This window comes from Lactuca saligna, chromosome 4, assembly GCF_052625555.1.
Source record: "Lactuca saligna cultivar CGN05327 chromosome 4, ASM5262555v1, whole genome shotgun sequence".
In the NCBI taxonomy this organism is placed as follows: Eukaryota; Viridiplantae; Streptophyta; class Magnoliopsida; order Asterales; family Asteraceae; genus Lactuca; species Lactuca saligna.
In genome coordinates, this window is record NC_136420.1 from 102621200 (window position 1) to 102633879 (window position 12680).

The window sequence follows — 12680 nt, forward strand, 5'->3', positions numbered from 1 at the left end:
GGTGTACATGCAACCCTATAAACCTTGGATCTATGTTTTCTTTATTATACATGCAAAGAAGAACTTTCCAAGGCTTTAATCCTAACTAGCATATTATGAAGATCTCATACTACAAAGTACTAGTTAGATGACATACCTTTTGATGTAGCTTGATGTCTTCAAGCTTTAAGAGCTTAGCCCCAATAGTGTGGAAGCCTCAAGTGGAATCACAAATCACCAAAACACCTTGGAAGACTTTAGAGAATATGGATACTTGGTTGTCTTCTAGTGAAATCGGCTATCCCTTTTAGTGTACCACACTAGTGCCAATTTCACCAACCAAGGACATCTTTATATAGTGTGGAGGATTAGGGTTAAACCCTAATACCCATGACCTTTCATTTCCTAGGATCCATGGGTTAAACACTCCATGGACTATCCATGAAAGCTTAGCCCAACCTAAATGAACTTGGCCCATTCCATATATATAAGAGTCCATATTTAATTAGTTCCTTTTGATCACTTAATTAATTATAAATTAATTCGTGATCAACACTAATTAAATAATATGATTCCATAATAATATATTAGAACTTATAATATATTAATATGTAATCATAAATATACTATTCTCAAAAGATTATCCATATAAATTGTGTTGGTGAAGTGTAACCCAAATGGACCATGCCGGGTCGGGTCAAGTACATACCAGATATAGTTATGGACTTAGATATTAATCCAACAGTATCCCACTTGGATAAGTCTAAAACTATTATTGAGTATGACTTCAAAACCTAACTGGCAATCGTAGCTCTTAAAGCTGCTGTCGAACTCTGATCTTGCCAATGAACTTGTCCATTAGATAAGGGATCATATATTCCTCCATTCTAGATATCATATGGACTGAGACATGGATTATAATCATTCTCTCTGTCCATTTGTTGTTTCCCGATTTCCGATTTATGACGACTGACTAATTGAACAAATCAAATCAGTCCTGGCCCGGCCGAGCACTTCCATTTGTCATCATCAAATCATCGAGGGGCCCACAGATATCGCTTTCATCCCGAAGGTAAAAGGAATGGATAAACTTCGACTCATATGGCTTGTTCTACTACTTGTTGAATCATACACAAAGGCACGTTTTATAGCACCGAGTTACCAAATGCGTTTTTGTGCAATCAATGTACAACCAACTCATAGTAACAACTCATATCTCTAGGTTTGAAGAATATAAGATATTATCGTCTCATGATCACTCGTGATAAAATCCATGAAGTGATTCCAATGAGCGCGGGTTGAATCCAATACTCAGAACTTATGAGCACTCATGAGTGTTGTAGCCATTTGTCCAACACCTTAGACCTCTACAAGCTAACCCATGGCAGTCTTAATTCATATCTACTTCCAACATATGACCGACTGTGGATGGTTTAAATAACTTAGTCATTCCAGAAGAATAACCTAGTTTATTTGGGAAGTCAAAACATGCAAAGTGAAACACAATAATAATTGAATCCAATATGGTCTCAAAACTTATGAATATAAATAAAACACCTTTTATTTATCACCATATGATTACACATTATTCATTGTATACTGTTTCAGCTATCAACTTTATTCTTGAATTTAAAACAATAGTTGCCCCATGCTCCAAGCATGTACACTATGTTTTCTAAACACTAGTCATGCCATACACCAAGTATGCATACTATGTTTGTCTATGATCTTTACTTTGTGAACTAGATCAATTGAACATAACTTCAATGATTCTCTTTTCACACTCCCAAATCCTTACTACAAATGCAAGAATTCCAAATTCATGCTATTTACTGAAATCTGTTAGATTCTAAACTTATATGCATTAATCCTCTTGTAATGATTATGCACAATTTCACAAAGACTTGGCAACAATCATTACAAAGTATTCCAAAGGAGATCAACTCCTTGGAAACATCCTTCTTGCATTAAGTTTCCTTAATCTTACACAGATTGAAATTTCTGACTTTGAAACATTTCTAGATTTCATTTTGACTATCACTTCTGAACAAGAGTTGCCTCCTTACATATTATGTCAATATGGTTCTTCCAGAATTATCACTATACTTCCAACTGTCCTTGAGCAACCAATCTTTGGTAAACCTTAGATTGTCCTCGACAATTGTTTAATCCTTTTAGTCATATCCAGTTCTAAACCTTTTCCCTTCTTAATGCCCCAGGCATTTGGAAATTTTTTAGAAATGATGAATATAGCACATGTAATCGATCCTATATCCGAAGCATATGGGACACGATTCATGATGTCTCACATAAAGACTAAACCAGTCTTTTGCTATAACATTTCCATTTCTATTTGCCAAGTTCTCATAATTCAGATTATGAAAAGGGATGCCGTAATCATAATCGAATTTTAGAACGCAAATAATGGACCCATATACAAAATTTCCTTATGTTGAGCCATTCCAACATGAAATTCATATATATCCTTGACTAAATGATTAAAACCTCATGATCTAAGCTTATAGATTTGAGATGAAGTATAATTCCCTCTCCCTTAATTATAGCAAAACAACTTTTTCCCAATTGAAACCTTTTGTTTTCTATAATTAACATTGCTAACTTGCAATCTTTATCATAATTATCATGCTCCTACTAACATGATGATTATTAGCATAACACTTATGCTCCCACTAGCTTTGACATGTACTCATAAATCAGCTGGACTTCTAGAAATCAATACTTTATTGACTTTCTTACCAAAGTTCAAATTTCTGATACTGGATTGTTTTTGATAGAACTTTATCAAAATCATACACCTTCCCTTAGATAGCACACTTGTGTGTCTAAACAATTATGAAGAGGGATGCCGTAATCATAATGGTTAGACCTTTTTGCCACTTCTCACAAGTCCAGGTTAGTGTGCCGGTAAACCACACACGCTCCACTAACGACTTTGAGAATGCAAATATCACAATTGCTATCTAACTAAAATCTACTTAGTGGAAGTGTTTCCTCACCATCATTTTCATGAATCGGAGAGAAACATTATGACACTTAGATTTAATGGTGTATGTGTTCTTATCCATGTGAATTGTCAAAACCATAGTCACAAGACAAGGATAATGACAAATCCAAACTCATATGGATTGAACTCAATCTTAACTTCTTGCCTCCTGGTAGCTCAAGGGCCTGCCATTGCTTCCAAGTTGTTGTGCAACCAATTGAGAACTCTAAGAACTCAACTTTAATTGGAATGGGCACAAACTATGTCAACACGATAGGTTATAAACCTCAAGTCGTGTGCTAGTGAAGAACTTTAGGTTTTATTCTTGATTAGTTCTTGAGACTTTCAAGACCTTTAAGACTCCCACTGTCCTCTTGACCTATAAGACTCCCTTGTCAAACATCCAAGAGATAGTGTAGATTCTAACCAAGACAAACACTTCACATAGTTGGCCTAAGTTGGTCTTTGTTTTATCCAAAACATCACAACTTACCAACTTCAAATGAACAAGAGTAGGACACTTTTACTCTTACATTTGACACATGTTTTAAACCTTCTTAAAGACATGTCACTCAAATTACAATCTTGGAGTATGACTCTAAGACTTGTATTGGAACGAAGTATGACTCATCTTCTTGATTTAACCATCTCAAAAATTCAAGATCCCTTCTTCTTAGTCATAAGAATGCACTAAGACTTCCTTAGAGAACTAATTTTGATATGGTTTCTTAATCATTAAGATGATCAGAAAACTGATACTAAAGTACTCTCCCATCTTTTCAGATTTGAGGAACTTTTATCCTTCTGCCTAATTTGATTCTTCTTATTCGCTCTGCTATACATTGGAACCTTTTCCAATGTCTCAGAGTTACACTTAAGCTTGTAAGTATAATCATATTTACTGAGCTTTAGTAAACTATGACGAATAGCCTTATATCTTTTGTGGTGGACTTAATCAGTGCACATGACTATGTACTCGATCCTTTAGTCCATTACTTGACTCACACATCCATGTGAACAAGTAATTAGTCTTAATTTTTCCAATACTTGAAAGTTCTCATTCATCATGCTATACAACTTGCATGATTCCAAGTCCCGGTCCAATTGAGACTTGGGTGATGAGAATCTTTCCTTATTTGGTAAGTTTAGACATTACCACAAATGAAAGAATCAATTTCATATTTCCGCGCTTGCTCTTAATGGAATCATATAAGCAACAATTTTTCCTCAAATGCCATTGTAAGGATATTTTTAAAATAAATAAAATCAAAAATTTTCTTTTATTTTAAAACTTTGCGGAAAATCTTAGCCTTACAATCCATATGAAAACTTGTTGTTATCTATTCCTAAGCAATATCTCATAACTCCTAAGAAGTAGCTCAAGAATACGATCTTCAAACTATGCGATAGAAATCCATCTATGCGATCAGATTCAGCATATTCTTTCTTTAAGTTTCTCCACTTTTTCTTTGATTCTTAAAACATCACTATGTGACCCAGTCACATCATGTATCAAGAATCTCAGAATAGAAACTTAGCAGAGTTAGATAGTGGACTTTACCTAAAGTAGAGTCAAACTTATTGACTTTAACATCCTTAGGTAAATATGGTAGCTTCGCAACCAATGCCCCTTTCTTTGGCACTATAAACATATGGACCCTTTGATAATGGCACGGGACTATCACAGACTTAGCTTTTCTCTTTACCATTTGGTCAACCGAGTTGACTATGGCCGATCCCTTTCCACTGGGAAGAGAGAGCTTTACTAGATATCTAATGTCATCATTGTCAATGTCCATAAAGTTTTAGGAAGTTGATCTTAGCAAATAGATAAGATCATTAAGGGTCTTGTCATAGTCTGTTTCATAGGTGTTCCAAAAGAACTCACTATGTGACTTAGAAAGTAGTTAAACCTACAACTTTCTCAAGACTTTGACACCCAACTCTCCCGACTTGTCAATATGTGACTACATCTCCAAGATGTGATCACACCTAGACCTTGCCTTGCCAATAAGGCTTGAGTGACCTTAAAATTTTCAAGAACTTGTGGATTAGGGAGAATAATCGGAGGAGGTGAAAGAAGTATGATTTCCAAGGGACATCATCTTCATTTAGGAAAGCTTGTTTCAAGAGATTTGGGAAGATCATAAATGTCTAAACCAGACATGTTATGGGAGATATTCAAGATAGTTGATTTATAGTCCTTAATATGACACCCAATATGAAATATTAAAGCTAGGACCCAACAAACTATTTTATAACTTAGAAGAGGTATGCCGTAATCCAAGCTATAAAATATTTGAAGGTAGATGAATGATGATTCACCAATTTCCACCAAGATAAACGAAATATATTATTAGGTTTTAATTGGATTTAAAACTCCTAGATCTTTGAGATTCATTGAACTGTTCAATGGCATGTTTCAATCTCGAGTGTGCCCTTCAGGTTTTGTGACTGGGATGACGAGGATCACAAAACAAGGTGTGAAGTAACCATGCAAATTACTTGGTACCCTTAAGTGTTTACCCCTCAATCGATGTGCCGGTTAACCACACACGCTCCACCGATACTATGATAAACATTAAGTCACCCTTTGCCTACCTTGTTAAATACGAGTTAGTGTGCCGGTTAACCACACGCGCTCCACTAATCGACTCAAACAAAGTGCAAAGTGTAATTTCACGGATTAGCACCTTATTCACATTTTCCTAAGTAACTAAGATTGGGCTTTTATAAGAATTTAGTTACTTAGTATTTATCATTAATACTTTTAATGAAGGGAGAATATTATAGTCATGTCAAACCCGTTCGGCTAACGACCCTCCACCAGTCAAGCAAGCGGTGGGTGAGAGTAGACACCCATTAAGTTGCCATTTTATAGGCAACAACCTTATACCCACCTTATAGACCGGCTTCGTGAATGAGGCCTACTAACGGTAAGACTGACTTTACTCTTATACATATATATAAATATTATTAACTTATAATATTATAAAGTATAAGGGTTGAATTTTAACTTTTAAAATTCTAAGGGCTAACTTGGAATTAAAGTATTCATGAGAACACTTTTTCAAATTACAAAACTTGAGGGCAAGTTTTGAAATTATTCAAAACTAATTAATTCCATAACTTATGTGTTTAAAGTAGTTTTAATCCAAAAACTCTTCAAGTTCCATAACTTGAGGACAAGTTATGGAAGACTTTAAACTAATAAAAGAATTAACTTTTCCTTATTTTATAACTTATGGAATTAATTAAAGTTACATTTTTTTATTTAATGAAGAGACTCTTGAACCTCCATCACTTGAGGACAAGTTATGGAGTCATAAAAATCCATTTAATGAGGACAAGACTCTTCATTTTGTAACCTATTACAACTTTTATGAGTTTTAAGAATCTTAAATGTGACTTTTCAAGTAACTTGAGGACAAGTTACAAAACACATTTTAGAATCAACTCTTAGATTAAAATGGATTGAAAACATATTATCACATAATTTTCTATTAATCTAAATCAACTCATAAGATCAAAATAATTCAAAAAAAAAAAAAAACTTTTGGATTCCATAACTTATGGAGTTTAATGTTTGTTTAATGATGAAACTTTTCATGCTCCATAACTTAAGAACAAGTTATGGAATTGTTTAAAACATTAACACCAATTTTTGTAACTCCATAAAAAACTTTGAATCCATTTTTTTTAAACCTTTTGATATCCATAACTTATGGAGGTTTCAAAAAACTCTTTAGATCAAACTTTTAAAACTAATAAAATAATCATATCATTTTATCTTTTACTAAATTTGACCTAATTTAACTCATATAGCAAATGATTCAAATTTTACAAATAATTAGTTTTTCACAAAAACAAGTAATTATCTTAAAATTTGACAAACGTTAATATTTTTTTTTCAACTTTGAAAATAAAATATTTGCATCAATATAACAAAAAAAACAACCCATGGCTCTGATACCACTGTTGGGTTATGAGCATTCTAACACTCCTATGGTGTACATGCAACCCTATAAACCTTGGATCTATGTTTTCTCTATTATACATGCAAAGAAGAACTTTTCAAGGCTTTAATCCTAACTAGCATATTATGAAGATCTCATACTACAAAGTACTAGTTAAATGACATACCTTTTGATGTAGCTTGATGTCTTCAAGCTTTAAGAGCTTAGCCCCAATAGTGTGGAAGCCTCAAGTGGAATCACAAATCACCAAAACACCTTGGAAGACTTTAGAGAATATGGATACTTGGTTGTCTTCTAGTGAAATCGGCTAGCCCTTTTAGTGTACCACACTAGTGCCAATTTCACCAACCAAGGACATCTTTATATAGTGTGGAGGATTAGGGTTAAACCCTAATACCCATGACCTTTCATTTCCTAGGATCCATGGGTTAAACACTCCATGGACTATCCATGAAAGCTTAGCCCAACCTAAATGAACTTGGCCCATTCCATATATATAAGAGTCCATATTTAATTAGTTCCTTTTGATCACTTAATTAATGATAAATTAATTCTTGATCAACACTAATTAAATAATATGATTCCATAATAATATATTAGAACTTATAATATATTAATATGTAATCATAAACATACTATTCTCAAAAGATTATCCATATAAATTGTGTTGGTGAAGTGCAACACAAATGGACCATGCCGGGTCGGGTCAAGTACATACCAGATATAGTTATGGACTTAGACATTAATCCAACAGTGTCAATACCGGTGCCTCGCACAACTTCTGCCTCAAAGTCTCAAAAGCTGCCCGCTGCTCAGGCCCCCAGCAGAATGTCACTGACTTCTTGGTTAGTTAGGTCAGTAGAACAACAATCTTGAAGAAATCCTGGATGAATCTCCGATAATAACACGCCAAACCAAGAAAACTCTGAATCTCAGATAGAGACCTCGGAACCTCCCATCTCATCACAACCTCTACCTTGGCCGGATCGACCAGTATACCGTTCTGGATGAGAAGGTTCCCTAGAAACCGGACCTCGTGCAACCAAAACTTGCATTTGGATAACTTTGCGAAAAGTCTCTGCCTCCTCAACGTCTCCAGCACCTCCCTCAAGTGCTCCTCACGCGTCTCCTGTGTCTTCGAGTAAACCAAGATGTCATCAATAAAGAGTATCACAGAATGATCCAACATCGATCTGCATACGCGGTTCATAAGATCCATGAATGCGGCAAGGGCATTGGTGAGCCCATACGGCATCACCACGAACTCATAATGACCATATCGAGTCCGAAAGGTTTTCTTCTACACATTTTGGTCCCGGACTCTCATCTGGTGATAGCCTGATCGCAAATCACTCTTGGAAAACCAAGATGCTCCCTGAAGCTAGTCGAAGAGATCTTCGATCCTCGGGAGAGGGTAGCAATTCTTCACTGTTACTTTATTCAATTCCCAGTAGTCTATACACATCCGGTAGGATCCGTCCTTCTTCTTCACAAATAAAATCAAGTCTCCCCAGGGTGAACTGCTCAATCTAATGAATCCCTTGTCTAACAGCTCCTGCAGCTATGTAGATAACTCCTGCATCTCAAGAAGAGCCAACTGATACGATGCCTTGGCTATCAGATCCGCACCCGGAGCTAGGTCAATCCTGAACTCCATTTGTCTCTATGGAAGCACCCTAGAAAAATCCTCCGGGAATACGTTCGGATATTCCCGCACAACTCGCACACCATCCTGTTGGATTAATGTCTAAGTCCATAACTATAATTGGTAAGACTTGACCCGACCCGGCATGGTCCATTTGGGTTGCATGGCATCATGCACTTGGATAGACTATAATGAGAGAAATAAGACACTTATGGTTATTAATATATTATAAGTTCTAGTATATTAATAATAAGAATAATAAGATTATTTAATTAGTATTGATCAAGAATTAATCTAGGATTAATTAAGTGATCAAAAGAAGACTAATTAAATATATGGGTTGATTGTGTAAATCATCCATACTTGTATAGTGGGCTAATGCTCCATGGATTATCTAGTTGGGCCAAAACCCATATGATGCTCCTTGGATGCTCCATGGTGTATTTGAACCCATGGATCCAAGGAAATGGAAAGTCATGACAATTAGAGTTTACCCTAATTGTAACACTATATATAGATATTATTCTTGACCAAAATCGACCACTAGATAATTCTAGAGAGGGCTAGCCGATTTCATGAAGTGTAGAATTCGCTCTAAGTTATTCCAAGTGTTTATGATGTTGTGTGAACCATTTGAGGTGTCACACTTGGGGCACTAGGCACTCAAGCTTCATGAAGACATTCTACATCAAAGAGGTATGTATTCTATCTTGTTATATTGATATTTTTGTATGCTAGATTAGGATAATACGTTGGATGTTCATATTTGCATGTATAATAGAGAAAACATAGATCCAAGGTATTTAGGGTTGCATGTACACTTAGGAGTGTTAGAATGCTCATAACCCAACAGTGGTATCAGAGCCTAGGCTTGTTTTCTTGTTATACTTGCAATAGAAGCTGAAAAATCGAGTTTTGGTGCTGTCAGCCCAGCAGACTCGCCGAGTCCATGAAGGGACTCGACGAGTCCAAGGCAAAATGCATCCAACTCGCCGAGTTATGTTCATGCACTCGACGAGTTGGACCCCAGACAGCATATCTTCGAGGTTTTTGGCTAGAAATGGACTAGGAACATTACCCTAAGTTGTTTTGAACTTATAAACTTGTTTTTAATGTGGTAATGTTCATGCTAATCCATTCTCAAAGATAATTGTCAATAGATTCATGTTTTGTATTAGTTTAAAGGTTAGACTAATTACATGAAAAAGTTTGATTTGAATTATTTTGTTCTTATGAGTTGCTTAGATTAATAGAAAAGTTGAGTGAAAAAATTGTTTTCAATCCAAATTAATCTAAGAGTTGATTCTAAAATGTGTTTGTGTAACTTATCCTCAAGTTACATGAAAAGTCACATTTAAGATTCATAAAAACTCATAAAAGTTGGCAATGGTTACAAAAGATGAAGAGTCTTGTCCCTAAGTTATAGAGGTTCAAGAGTCACTTCATTAATAAATAAATAAATAAAATATGTAACCTTAATTAATTCCATAAGTTATAAAATAAAGAAAAAGGTTAATTCTTTATTAGTTTAAAGTCTTCCATAATTTGTCCACAAGTTATGGAACTTGAAGAGTTTTTGGATTAAAACTACTTTAAATACATAAGTTATGGAATTAATTAGTTTTGAATAGTTTCAAAACTTGCCCTCAAGTTTTGGAATTTGTAAAGTTTTCTCTTATGAATACTTTAATTCCAAGTTAGCCCTTAGAATTTTAAAAGTTAAAATTCAACTCTTATACTTTATAATATTAAAAGTTAATAATATATATATGTATAAGAGTAAAGTCAGTCTTACCGCTAGTACGCCTCATTCACGAAGCCGGTCTATAAGGTGGGTATAAGGTTGTTGCCTATAAAATGGCAACTTAATGGGTGTCCACTCTCACCCACCGCTTGCTTGACTGGTGGAGGGTCGTTAGCCGAACGGGTTTGACATGACTATAATATTCTCCCTTCATTAAAAGTATTAATGATAAATACTAAGTAACTAAATTCTTATAAAAGCCCAATCTTAGTTACTTAGGAAAATGTGAATAAGGTGCTAATCCGTGAAATTACACTTTGCACTTTGTTTGAGTCGATTAGTGGAGCGCGTGTGGTTAACCGGCACACTAACTCGTATTTAACAAGGTAGGCAAAGGGTGACTTAATGTTTATCATAGTATCGGTGGAGCGTGTGTGGTTAACCGGCACATCGATTGAGGGGTAAACACTTAAGGGTACCAAGTAATTTGCATGGTTACTTCACACCTTGTTTTGTGATCCTCGGCATCCCAGTCACAAAACCTGAAGGGCACACTCGAGATTGAAACATGCCATTGAACAGTTCAATGAATCTCAAAAGATCTAGGAGTTTCAAATCCAATTAAAACCTAATAATACATTTCGTTTATCTTGGTGGAAATTGGTGAATCGTCATTCACCTACCTTCAAATTGTTTTATAGCTTGGATTACGACATACCTCTTCTAAGTTATAAAATAGTCTGTTGGGTCCTAGCCTTAATATTTTCATATTGGGTGTCATATTAAGGACTTTAGATCAACTATCTTGAATATCTCCCAAAAGATGTCTGGTTTAGACATTTATGATCTTCCCAAATCTCTTGAAACAAGCATTCCTAATGAAGATGATGTCCCATGGATATCATACTTCTTTCTCCTCCTCCAATTATTCTCCCTAACCCACAAGTTCTTGAAAAGTTTAAGGTCACTCAAGCCCTATTGGCAAGAAAAGGTCTTGGTGTGGTCACATCTTGGAGATGTAGTCACATATTGACAAGCCGGGAGAGTTGGGGTGTCAAAGTCTTGAGAAAGTTAGTGGCTCAACTACTTTCTAAGTCACATAGTGAGTTCCTTTGGAACACCTATGAAACAGACTATGACAAGACCCTTAATGATCTTATCTATTTGTTAAGATCAACTTCTTGAAACTTTATGGACATTGACAATGGTGACACTGGAAATACAGAAAAAGCATTCTCTTCCCAATGGAAAGGGATGGGTCATAGTCAACTCGGTTGAACAAATGGTAAAGAGAAAAACTAAGTCTGTGATAGTCCCGTGTACCATTATCAAAGGGTCCATATGTTTATATTGCCAAAGGAAGGGTCATTAGTTGCGAAGCTGCCAAGTTTACCTAAGGATGTTAAAGTCAATAAGATTGACTCTACTTCAGGTAAAGTCCACTAATCTAACTCTGTTAAGTTTCTATTCTGAGATTCCTGATACATGATGTGACTGGGTCACATGGTGATGTTTTAAGAATCAAAGAAAAGTAAAGGAACTTAAAGAAAGAATATGCTGAATCTGATCGCGTAGATGGATTTCTATCGCGTACTTTGAAGATCGGATTCTTGAGCTACTTCTTAGGAGTTATGAGATATTGCTTAGGAATAGATAACAACAAGTTTTCATATGGGTTGTAAGGATAAGTTTTTCCGCATAGTTTTAAAATAAAAGAAAAAAAATTTTATTTTAGTTATTTTAAAATATCCTTACAATGGCATTTGAGGAAAAATTGTTGCTTATATGATTCCATTAATAGCAAGAGTGGAAATATGAAATTGATTCCTTCTTTTGTGGTAATGTCTAAATTTACCAAATAAGGAAAGATTCTCATCATCCAAAGTCCCAATTGGACCGGGACTTGGAATCATGCAAGTTTTATAGCATGATGGATGAGAACTTTCAAGTATTGGAAAAATAAAGACTAATTATTTGTTCACATGGATGTGTGAGTCAAGTAATGGACTAAGGGATCAAGTACATAGTCATGTGCACTGATTAAGTCCACCACAAAAGATATAAGGCTATTCGTCATAGTTTACTAAAGCTCAGTAAATATGATTATACTTACAAGCTTAAGTGTAACTCTGAGACATTGGAAAAGGTTCCAATGTAAGGCAGAGCGAATAAGAAGAATCAAATTAGGCAGAAGGATAAAAGTTCCTCAAATCTGAAAAGATGGGAGAGTACTTTAGTATCAGCTTTGTGATCATCTTAATGATTAAGAATCCATATCAAAATTTGTTCTCTAAGGAAGTCTTAGTGCATTCTTATGACTAAGAAGAAGGG